The sequence below is a fragment of the Heptranchias perlo genome, chromosome 2 (assembly GCF_035084215.1).
Source record: "Heptranchias perlo isolate sHepPer1 chromosome 2, sHepPer1.hap1, whole genome shotgun sequence".
Lineage (NCBI taxonomy): Eukaryota > Metazoa > Chordata > Chondrichthyes > Hexanchiformes > Hexanchidae > Heptranchias > Heptranchias perlo.
The window spans coordinates 50,249,901-50,262,585 of record NC_090326.1 but is presented as its reverse complement, the minus strand read 5'-3'; the positions used below and the strand labels follow the sequence as shown (position 1 = coordinate 50,262,585).

General features: G+C 42.6%; 1 long non-coding RNA gene across 1 annotated transcript in view; it reads left to right on the top strand.

Annotated features, from left to right (window-relative positions):
* The window catches only part of LOC137333539 (uncharacterized), a 38,659-nt gene extending 27,325 nt beyond the window's left edge, over positions 1-11,334 (top strand). The window contains exon 2 of the long non-coding RNA XR_010965911.1: positions 10,995-11,334. This is a non-coding gene — a long non-coding RNA (uncharacterized lncRNA). The remainder of the gene's footprint in view (positions 1-10,994) is intronic.
* The last annotated feature ends 1,351 nt before the right edge of the window (positions 11,335-12,685 follow it).

Sequence of the window (12,685 nt, the reverse complement as noted above, 5' to 3'; positions counted from 1 at the left end):
CTTTCAGAAAATAACATTTTGGGATACAGCATATGAGTAATTTGAAACATGACGCGGTAAGTGTAGCATGTTTGGGAAGAGAAAGGTGACCAATGGTGGTCCCCCCCCCCCCTCCACCCCTGACGTACCTCTGATTCTTCACCCGACCTCCGATCTCCAAGTCCTGGCATCAGACCTCCCCTGAACCCCCGATCTTCTCCCTGCCCATGATTCCTCCCTCCTCCAATCCCTGGCTGCGGCCTGCTACTGCAGGCCTTCCTGCCCGACAGCAAGCCTGTCAATTAAGTTCACACCTGAAAATCTTCCACCCTGCTCCCTTCCCAGCTCAAGGTCAAAAGTACGCCCATGGTTCCCAAAGCTTTCCACTGCTGGGGCTTTTCTAGTGTCATTTTTGGGTCTGTTGTAGACTAATTGTTAGAGATTTTTTGCTATGATTAGTCAACAACTCCATTATCATTGTCATCTGACTACCAGGATGGTAGAAGGTGAGCTAGTTGGACCTTGGTCTTTTTTCATCTAGCATTTCCTATGTTCCTATGAAAGCAGTGCACTAGCGTACCCTCCGGGTGTTCCACTGTTCTTGATCATGATGGACGGGCCATTGGTTCTGTACTTCATGGGTCAAGAATGTTTGTACATTTTGCACTCCTACCCTGCCATTCACTCTAACTTCTTAAGGAGCAATACATCAATTCCTGAACACAACTGGGTTACAATGTCCTCTTGTTCTTCTTTTTAATTTTGTTCTTACTGTTCCTTTCTGTCTCTGTTCTCTCTCCCTCTCGTATCCCATTCTCTTTATTTCCCTATCATTATTCCTTGTTCAGTCTACATTTAATTTGACTCAAATTCACCCTATTTCCTTCTCCACCTTTAACTCTGTCTGTTTCTTTCTCTATCCTTTTCTTTCCTTGGTCAGGGAGATAAGCCATCGGGCACGATGTTCACAAGGTCCTGGATGCAATATTGACATCATTGTGCCGTTATCGGAGCAATGATCCAGCAATTTGAGTATGATGTCAATGGTGAGCTAAAGAATCCAATTAACATCATTCGCCACCAAACCTGCCATTGCAGCAAGTTCTGGCCCTTTTTCTACCCTAAGAATGAACACAATTAAAAAATTTAGGTTAAGTTTATGAGAAAAAATATTAATAGTAAGTACTTACCTATAGATCAACCTGACATGTTTAATTTTTGTTTAAAGTAATCCTTTACAAAATGTTTGTAACTCGAATGCATCTTTGTGGAGCCTTGTATATCTTGTAATTCATTTGGCAGAAGGTTGAAAATGTTGGTGACTTAACTTCTCCTGTTATAGATTAGGACCCAATCCATGGCTTGGGCCAGTTAAACTAACCAATATCTGTGCTTTTACTGGGCTGAATACTTAATATGGTCCAGAATTTGCTGGAGCGGGCCATCTCGCAGACTGCCCCGTTAGTTAGTTAGACTTTTTCCTTCACCCTTCAGTTCAATGCTTTTAACCTGTGAGTTGCTGGAAGTGCAAGCTGATAACAGCGTGACAAAGGCAACAGGGCATCTGGGGCCTTGGTTATCGATGGGACTAACAGTCTATCTCTTTAACCAATGAGATTTAAAGATTGAGAAAGAAACAGATGAATAATGACGGTAATGGAAATAGGGTGAATTAGAGCCGAATCAGATTCAAAAGGAGAAATAAATGGGGAGAGAAAGATTGGATTGAGAGAGGGAAAAAAGAGACAGAAAGGAAAAGTAGGAAAAAAATGTAAAATTTTAAAAATCTCTAACAATTAACTCCCTGCACGAATGAGATTCCATTGTTTCAATTGTTGCCTTTCTGGGCCAGAGAGGTTGAGGAACATAAATTTCCTCATTTAAAAAGGTACTTACTACAACAACAACTTACACTGTTAAATTCCAGCCCCAACTTTCTGCGGCAAGGTTAATTGTCAATTAATGTGCAAATGCAGTAATTTCATGAAACTCATGGGGAGATTGAGGGCAAGCTGCCGTTTCCGTGAGGCTAATGGTGGAGCGGCACAAATCGTCCAGAAATTTGTGGCTATTTGCAACTCGGGGGGGTATCTCTTCCTCATCACAAGTTGCTGGACGATTTAGACATTAATAACAGCGAGTGCCATTTAAACCCATTGTTGGCAGCAAAATCTGGGCCAATATTCTATTAGTTTCAGTTAAAGAAATATTCCTTGTCTGCGCCCAGTAGTGATAGTGATGAAATTGGGTTACTGTATTTACCATTGTAACACCGCAGCTCCCATTTTTTGGTTGTGAAAAGCATTTCAAAACGTCTTGCAGAAATTAAAGAAACAGTTTTCATATTTTTTTAGGTCACATATATAACACAAACAGGTCAATTTGCCTTTAATTTACTTGCTGTAATTTCTTCACATGCTTGAGACAGCAATGCTCATTTCTCATCTGCTGGCAGTTTTTATTTGCATAACTCCCGTAGTCTTTTTTTTTTAAAAAGACCCAACGTGCTGAATGGCCTCATTCCGTGCTGTAAATGTCTACAGTTCTAAAAGAAATGAACATTTACATTACTGGTTGGGAACGATTCAGTTTATTTGAGTGTGGTGGAAGGAGGAAAGGGTTGAGCTCCAGAGACGATACATAATCTTGAAGCAAAAGACCAATCCTGATCAAGCAGACTGGTGTACAGTGCCTGTAAGCATGAAGAAATCTTCACACTAGGTTGATAGAGATCTATTATCGCTCCACCAGACTGCCAGTGAAACTGCCACTGAACACAAACAAATACCCAGCCCCAGACAACCAAGGGGATTAAATTAATTGGAATTAGAATTTAAAAATATAAATTGGGCACAGGTTTCCATACTGAACCACCGTGGGTCAGCTGTGTACTTTGTGTGCACACACGCTGCAGAAATCAAACCCTTGCCTCTGCAGCAGACCATTACCTACACTCCACACATATTGCAGAAATCAGTCCCTGCCTGTGACATCAAACCACCATGCATCAGCTACACACCCATTGCATTAATCAGACACCTTACTTTCAAGGAATTTAAGAATTGCTAGACGAAAGACCAAGGTCCATCCAGTTTACCTTCTATCATCCTAATGTTATAATTCCACTAGACTCTGTGCGATAGTGGATAACGGGTGATAGCAAATCGGCAGCCCATTTTACATCTCTCCCGATTTTTTAAAATTTCCGTTGAAGTCAACTCTATCGCACAAAGTCAAAAATACCCCCAGTGTGAATCAAGCCCTTTCCTCTCTAAATAGACTGAAGGTTCAAAAATGTTACGAAAACAAAAATCATTGCATCAGTTATCTGTGGTTCTGGGTGCCACAGCAATAAACAGTAGGGAGGGAAAAGGTGTACCTGGTTTTAACCATGCCTGCACTTGGGAGCATTAAGTCCTTATGCTTATCTACACTAACTCAGTAAAACAATGGGCCAGATTTTGCTGTAGCAGGGCATCTAATGGTGTCTGTCATTAGTTAGACTTGCCCCTGCACCCTTTAGCTCAAAACCTTTTTTGCCCACTAAGTTGCTGGAAGTGCAAACTGATAATGACGCAGCAAGAGAAACAGGGCATCTGGGGCCTGAGTGAATAGGGTAAGCAACTGTGTATCTCCTTAACTAATCAAATTGAGATATAAACTGTAGAAGGACTGAGAAGGAAGTGTAAATTAGAGTGGGTGAATTCAATGTCAAATCAGGTACAGAAAGAGAAATTGAGAGGGAAAGAAAGATTGTAATAGAGAGAGAAAAAAGAGACAGATGGCAAAGCAAAATGAAAATTTAAAAATTTTAAATTTGACGTTTTGAAAATCAACAACAATTAATACCTGAAGGAATGAGACTCCACACTTGTAATAGTTACTTTTCAGTGCCAGAGAAATTGATTGGCAGTAATTAACAATTGTCACGTTGTTAAAAAGATACTTATGCTTGAAATGGCAAGACTTAACTTTCTGTGGCGAGTTTAGTTTGTATCTACTGCGCAAACAGAGCAATGTAACACCATTCAATGCATTTCAGTGGTGAGGCAGACATTGAAATGCCATTTTCGCAAAGCTAACGGCGGATCAGTGCAACTCAGATGGCAACTTTTGGATATTGACATTTAACTGTACATCTGCTCCTCACCTGAAGTTGCTGTACCATTTATACCTAAATAACGACGAGCTCCATTAGCCTGACTGTTATTTTGACAGCAAAATCTGGCCCATTGAAAATACAAGTCCCTTTTGTGTTTTGTTCAGGATAACCTAAAGTTACCTGAATTGAGTAAAGTTTGAGTTTTATGAGCAAACATAAAATAAGGAAATTCAGAGCACTTAAGACTTTCTGTCAGTTCAGTAGTCCTCCCTCAGTGACGGGGACAGTTGTTATGAATTGGAAAGAACAACTATAGCAGTGGATCATACAGTGATAATTGTATCTTGTCCTTAAATTTAAATATCTGATGACAGTATATAATTAGAAAAGAAACATGTTATTAGAAACACTCTCATCATAAACCTCTAATGTTAACAGACTTTCCCTCCAGTATATAATAACGAGGTTTGACTGCACTAGCCCATCCTTACTTTTTTACGTAATTATTATCCTCAGTACATGTCGCACATGTGCATGCAGAGAAAATTAGATTTCGGAAGATGGGTATTGAAGTGTTCATGAAACAATTAAGTAAATTATTCATGGATTTATAAAATGTTACTGGCCCTCACTGTGCTTATATCCGATATCCCCAAGGCACTGGCTATTTTGACAATTTTGATATTGATCAAATTGTACATGTAGCTCCTCAGATAGCTCATTGGGCAAATACACAGCCCACTAAGTTCTTAGGACATACAACCAGGAAGGTCGCAGAATTGTTTCCAGAAGCTGGATTTTCCAATGCTATAAACATCCAAAATTGGAGGAAAATTGAGCGGGGAGCCTTACTGCCCAACCTGAGATTTTGTCTCTCCTCCCCAGCGGGGAAGGCTGTTGGTCAATCATCCATGCCTCCTGCCACATATGGGGCCCTGTAACTCACTGGTTTCCCTGCCTCCAAGTCAGGGACCACCAAGAGAGCGCTGGTGTTAGTCCCTGGGAAAGCAGCAGAAAGTCTATTAATGCCCTTTTGCAGTTAGAGGATTCAGTAATGGCATCCCAAAACGTACTTGTTTTGAGGCCTTTGCTTAGTCCAAAATCTAAATAAATAATTCAGTCTGACAATCTTTGGGGCTCTTTAAATGGGCTTCTTATTTCTGGTGCTGCACTGAGTGTCCCGCTACAGCACTGACGACATTTTCCTCGTTGACAGTGGTGGGCTCCATCTTGGTGGAGGAGGTCCTGCTGCAAGCCCACCCTGCATAAGTAATGAGCCCCCCTCAGCATGATAGGCAGGTGTCACAGTGGATCAGAGCAGCAGGCGGAAATCTCACACTGACCTCCTGCAGTGGGAAGAGGATAATCCGGCCCCTGGTCTCTGTGGAATTAGCTGATCGCCAAGGCAACAGTGGGTACGCTACAATCAGCCTCAGTGCCCCGGATTAGAGCGAGGAAAATTGCTGAAATATACTTGGCTGTCGAGGGTCGAACAGTCTGTTGATACTGTCCGTGCTCACACGTGAAGAATGACCACTTTAATTAGGTTTAGGAGGGATGCTTGTGCATGTGGAACCATATGCCAACCTGAATCATCTTTACGAGACAGCAGTAAAGAAGATTGCTTAAAGGAGAAGGAACATGTAGTGGGATAATACTTTGTTCAAAATATTCCCCAATCATACTCTTAGCATGTCTTTTTAAACAGTTTTTTAAAACGCTGATTTTTAATGCTGCCACAGAATCCCTCAAGTAACAACTTGGATTTATGTAGCACCTTTTAGGGGTAGAAATTGATATGCATTGTACCTATTTTTCAAGTGTAAAATGTGCACAAAGCTTACCAATTTAGCAGTGGGATGGCCTGCTCCCAATCTCTGCAAGAGTTTGGCCTGCTGCTAAATTCGTCTGGCCCATATGTTCCGGGCGGCTGCCTAAAATGGTGATAAAAGAGAGAACGACTTGCATATATATATATATATAGCGCCTTTCATGACCTCAGGATGTCCCAAAGCGCTTTACAGCCAATGAAGTACTTTTCAAGTGCGGTCACTGTTGCAATGTAGCAAAATGCGGCAGCCAATTTGCGCGCAGCAAATCCCACAAACATGAATGAGATAATGACCAGATAATCTGGGTTTACTTAGTGACGTTGGTTGAGGGATAAATATTGGCCAAGACACCAGTGAGAACTCCCTGCTCTTCAAAATAGTTCCATGGGATCTTTTACATCCATCTGAGAGGGCAGATGGCTTAACATCTCATCTGAAAGTCGACACCTCCGACAGTGCAGCACTCCCTCAGTACCGCACTGAATGGTCAGCTTGGATTATGGGTTCAAGTCTCTGGAGTGGGACTTGAACCCACGACCTTCTGACTCAAAGGTAAGAGTCCCACCACTGCGCCATGGCCTAGGGGCCTAATGCTTTTTGAAGGACCCCATGTTAAATTAGGCTGCACTGGGTAGAGCAGGTGCCAGGCCTACTCCTTTCATGTTTTCCAGGCGTCCAAGTGACCTAGCAAGCGGCTACCAATGAAAAAGTAAGAACATAACTTTTAATGTGGAGCCAGGAGGAGCTTGAGTGCTTCTCCCGGCTCCACAGTTCTTCTAACAGCCCCGAACAAACCTGTGACTGACAGTATCTTCATTGTGTTTAGGTCTTTGTAAAGATAAAAGCAGGAGTTTATTCAATAGTTATTCATCACTCCAGTGTGAATGCCCTGAAACCAGCCATATGGTTTATGTTTCTTGATGATCGAAGTTAATAACAGAATTGAACTGAAGTGCCTACTCCTACATGTCTGAAAAAAGGTTGAGGAGAGCATGAGAAAGCAACTTTATTGATGAAAAGAGATAGAGGAGGAAGGAAAAGTAATCACTGGTGTACCTAACCGTGCCAACCTCAGAGTGTTAGCGACAGGAGAGAAGGATACTGTGAAATTACAGATTCTGGCTCTGTTACTCATCAAATCTTGAGTAGGACTGATACTGATAGCAGTAGTAATGGTGCTTTTTGTGTGAATGGGTGGGTGGATGGACTCTGATCTGGCAGAATAAGAAGCTTCGATTTGTTAGTGTCAGCATCAAGCTCCATTGTCAGAGTAGACTTTCCCACATCCCAGCTGCTGCCCTCTGATAAGCCAGTGTGCAAAATATAATCTGTGTTCTTAAGGGCTACTTAACAGATTATCTCTAAAATAGAGATAGGGCTGCATTGTGTTAGATGGATATCATTTGTTTACTAACAGCATGATGTAATGTTATATATAGTACATGCTTAATTGCAGAGAGCAAACTTATTTGCCTTTATATTTTATGAAGCTGGTATTGTATTTGAGTATTGGATATTGAGAATTTATATCAAGATTTTAAATTGAGAACCATCTTTATGTCCTTAAACTCAAGGAAACGAGAGATATGTACAGGATAGGAGCCAAAACTCTTATCTAAAGGTAAACTTAATATCAGAATATTTGAAAAAAAATCTACAGGTACAGTTATGCAGTCAAACCTCATTATTATAAACCCTGGGGACAGGCAAAATGGTTTTTATCATGGGTTTATCTTATTGAGGTTTGAGCTCCCTTGCTGATTATGATGGAGCTTCCTCTCTGAGCAAAGGGGAAAGTTTGCTATAACGGGAGGTTTAATAATAAAGTTTAGTGTAGTTTGCACTAGAGGCTTCCGAGACCTTCAGGCAGGTTCCAGCTGATTTATTTATTTATTCGAAGTTCACATACCAAGAGAGTCATTCTCCAGTAATTTGTTGGTAGAAGTGTAACAATTTGGTGCCCATGCTACACCTGTAACAGACACTTAAAAGAAAAAGAAGCTCTACAAAACTTTCAATCAGAGGATCATTGACATTAAAGTGGGTGCAAGGTAAATGCAGTTATTTCACTTTCAAGAAAAAAAGTTTCTCACATCTTGTCTATTGCAGTTGACAGCACAGACAATAAAACTAGTGGTTTGTCAATAGAGAATGACCTTACACAATGTCCCTCAAGGTTTTTCAGAAGGCCCCAGATACAATCAAACTCACAAATAAAAGAACTGTAGATAAAAAGAAGATAAAATAGACCTAAACAAACAGCCTGTCAGCCGAAGGGATACAAATTGAAAATGCAAGGATGGATAGAGCTACAGAGAGATTATAATTAGAATATGGGGCACTAAAAAGATTTGAAAAACAAACCCCTTCTGATTAATTATTGATATCACAACCCAAAAATATAAGATAAAGTGCACAGCCATATTCTAGGGATGCCACATGTGCAAACAAAATCAATGCAGTTGGGTTTCCATAACAGTCTAGATTAATAATGTATAGGTGCCAATGTAAGATGGAGAGTAATTGAAGAAGCACAAACTGTTAGCTGTGTAGAATCACCACTATGCTACTGAATTTTAGGGAACAGATGTCTCATGACTTATATAGATCCCTAAAGGGGAACGAAAGTCCAGAGGGAGAACTTCTTACTCAACACATTCTCCCATTTTATAGAAAAAATGATAAGACTCATCAGAATTTTCTTTCACGCTTTGGTTACAAACATCAATGTTATTACCCATATGGAGCCCCTCCAGTCAACTCTCCTTCCCTGCTGGTTACTCAAGTGATGTCACTGACAGGGAGCGTTCTCTCAAGTCCCAGAGCTGCAGCAGGTCCCAAAGTTTCAGGGCAGCTCAGGAGCCACAAGACTTTAGAAAATCATAACGCTAGCTGGAAATGCAGATTTCACAGCAAAAGCAACTAATGTTGTCTTGATTAATTCCATTCCAAAATAGCTGGATACATAACTGCTTCAGAACAAAGTAAAAGGCCCCTTTACGGGGAAGTGGGGAGGGTGTGGGGGAGCGCACTGGTGCGTCTAAAACTTGGCACAGCCGGGGATGCAGAGGTCCTGCCGATATTAATGGTTGGACCATATTAACGGTTCCTTCTTCCATTTTGTTGTCCGACAGCCGGTCAAATTGACTGCTGGGAACGGTCCCCAAGAATCGGGAGAGATCGGTGCTTGGTGGGGGGGGGGGGGGGAAGTTAAGAGCCCAACAGGAGGCTCAAGATTGAAGCATGGTGGTTGGGCGGGGGGGGGTGAGGGTAGTGGAAAAGAGAGTCACTGATTGCGACAGCAAGGAGAGGCTGCGATTGGCCAAAGGCTTCCTTGAGGGGCTGGGAGGAGCTGATCCATAAGGATTGCTCTTAAACGCACTAACCTGCTGGAGCCTGCATCTCTCTCCTCCATTTCTCTGCCAGGCTCCCCGAGCCCTGGGAAACCTGGCTGGCAGCAGTTAAATTTAAATCAGGCTCCCATTATCATATTATCAGACTGTGGGAGCCTGATAATATGATAATGCTCGCCTCTCCAAGATGGGACACACGCACAGCTCATAACCCCCTGCCGTAAGAATGGCGGCAGGTGCAAACACAGCGGGTTGGCAACGCGTTCCCCGATTTTTAATTTTTAAGCCCCCCTCCCCAACCCCGATCCTCTCCTGCCCATTGTGGGGGTGTTAATATTAAGACCAAAGGGTATAAAGGCGATGGAAATGATGGGCCACATTATCAACTGCACTTTTTTATGCAAAGCAGCTGCTCAGGACCATGAATGTGGACTGTAAAATTGGATTAATAATCTGGAATTTTCTTTAATTAACTTTGGGGCTCAGACAGAAAATTCACAGATTTATTTTCTTCGAGGTTTTGTTTGTGCTTGGTCACTTCTCTTGGGAGACCCACGATGAAGCAAATTGTTGATGGCTTGCGAAGGGGACTGTTTGTCTTCCTGTGTCCCTATGTTCATACACAGCAATAGCACATTTGCCATGGTGCTGTTCGTGGTGAGTCCAAAGGGGGACAGAAAATGGCCAGGAGGGAAGCAGGAAACAGCTGGGAGTGTGGAAGAACAATGCAAGTGGGGAATAAGCGGGCGCAAGATGTAAAGAGGCAAGTGACAGCATGGGAGCAGGAAGGGGTAGAATGGAAACCACCCTAAAGTGACTAAGAAGCGGCAAAGCCAGGAGAGCAGAAGGAAGAGTGGGGCTTAAAGTGGCCCAGCAAAGAACTGGAATACAGAGGCAGGAGAAAGACCCGGCAGCTCAGTGCTGGGGAAGAAGAAAGTTTGTCGCAGTGGAGCTGGATGATGTTGACCAGAGAGGCACAACAATATCACCTAATGGCCGAAGGTTTGCAAATAGTGTGACAGGCAAATGTTGACATAGGTTTAACAAATCATGATATTGGAATTTGTCCCTGTTATTTTCCTTAGTTTTCGCCCATTTCCCACAACAACAACTTGCATTTATATAGCACCCTTTAATGTTGTAAAAAGTCCCAAGGCGCTTCACAGGAGCATTATCAAACAAAATTTGACACTGAGCCACATAAGGAGATATTAGGACAGGTGACCAAATGCTTGGTCAAAGAGGTAGGTTTCAAGGAGCATCTTAAAGGAGGAGAGCGAGGTGGAAAGGTTTAGGGAGGGAATTCCAGAGCTTAGGGCCTAGGCAGCTGAAGGCACAGCTGCAAATGATGGAGTGATTAAAATTGGGGATGTGCAAGAGGCCAGAATTGGAGGAGTGTAGAGATCTCTGAGGGCTGTTGGGCTGGAGAAGGTTACACCTCCATGAAACATCGCTGCTACAAAGGTGTTGGGACCATTTATGGCATTTCAGAGGCGGGAAAGCATAGTGGAGGCCATTGCTTATATAGATCAGTGATCCCTTCAGGGACAGAGGTCAAATACAGGTACCATGAAGCATTGAGTCCCGCTGAAACAATTGTTGAGCAGACCACCACGATTCTAAAGTTCTACTTCTGTTACTTGGATAGGTTGGAGGGAGCCCTTCAGTACAGCCTATAAAAAGTGTCAAGAAATGTAATGGCTCACTGTATGCTTTATAATTTGGCAGTTTAGAAGGAATTGGACCTTCCAACTGGAAAAGATGAGGAGGAAGAAGGTGGAGACAACATGGTACCCAAGAGCAAAAGGAGGTGACACAGGACAATCCACTGCCAGCAGCACCTGACATCAGGCATGTAATCCCCATCAACAGTTTCCAACAGAGAGGTTCCACTCCACCTGCAGAAAACAAAATGCTGTTGATAATCCCTTGCATAGCTCTCAAATAACCATGATTCAACTCTGTAATACATTTAACGTCCTTTCAGGGAAAGGAGACTTGCAAATCTTCATCACCAAATAAGAAGGAGACCAGAGGCCTCCATTAAAGTAATCTACAAATTCATCAATCTGCCAGAGGTTTCCACATTTACTGATTGTCTTGTAATATGTCTTGTTACTATTTTTTTTATTGCTGTGCCTGCTCCTTGTGCCTAAAACTCTTTTCACACATGAGCCTAACCTACTATGTGATGCTACCTGATTGACAGAAGGTTGTGAGGTTTGTAGCTGGCACTATATCAATGGAGCTCTCGAGGACTGAGGTGGCACTCATCTCCGTAATGCTGATGTTCTTGCAGGACCTGCGTTAGTGTCATGTCACTTGCGGATCCAATAACTACTGGACCCAGGCCTGAAGCTCCTTCCTGTGTTGGTATTGGAAGGGGCAGCATTGATGCAGCTGCATTGTCACTATCATGAGAAATAGTGACATCTGTGACCATTCCTTTCAGCCCACTTGTGCTAGGCATGGTCTCAGCTGGTCTCATGGTCTGCATGAGGGCAGACCTAATAGTTCCAATTAAGTTGTGAAAGCCTTAAACTATGGTGGTCTTGAGATTATTATACATGGAATCCATGGAAGTGGCCCTGCCGGCCACTCTGAGAGCAATGATTGCCCTTAGAACCTCCTCATGGTGATGTTTCGTTGGCTTAGAAATCTCCTTAGAGTGATCTGCATGCCCTGACATACCTGCTGCATTGTGTTAAAGATGCAGGTGATGGATTCTCAATCTTACCCACTGGGGGTAATTTTGACTTTGGGTTATAATGTAACACGGACGATATCGGATCAGCCGCCCGTCATACATATCTCCCAATTTTCATTTCCATCTCCACCCACCTCCCTGGTGTGCCTACCCAGGAGCTGTAGAGCTTCCTCTTCATGCCTACTTAAGGGACCAATAGCTACCATTCATTCACCAATGACACTTCTTTGCCACTGACTATGGACAATCTTTTCCTTTACAAAGAAAATAAAGTTTTATAAAGGCTACTGATTAATTCAAAATTGAGTTTCATCTAGGTTTCTGAAACTTTCAGGGCATGTGCAACAATTTTTTTCATTTTTGCTGAAACACTACCATCCTAGAGTGATATGGTAAGAGAGCGATGTGTGGTTGGGGGGTATTATGCATTCTTCCCTTCAGTTACAGCAAATGGACACGGATGATGTGGAGGTGAGTCATGCTTCCAGCATTATTTCAGGAATTGTGCAGTCACTCATGGCGTCACTTACCTTGGTGAACATCATGAGGTCATTAAAATGTTTCCAACACTCTATTGACATTTGTGGGTGATTGAGGTGGCAGTGACTACTTGAGCCAGCTCCCCCCATGTTGCCTATCCTACCTTTTTCTGGGGTTTTCTGTCTTGAATGCCAGCAATCATGTGTCTCCTTGCCCTTATTTCTGCCAAAAT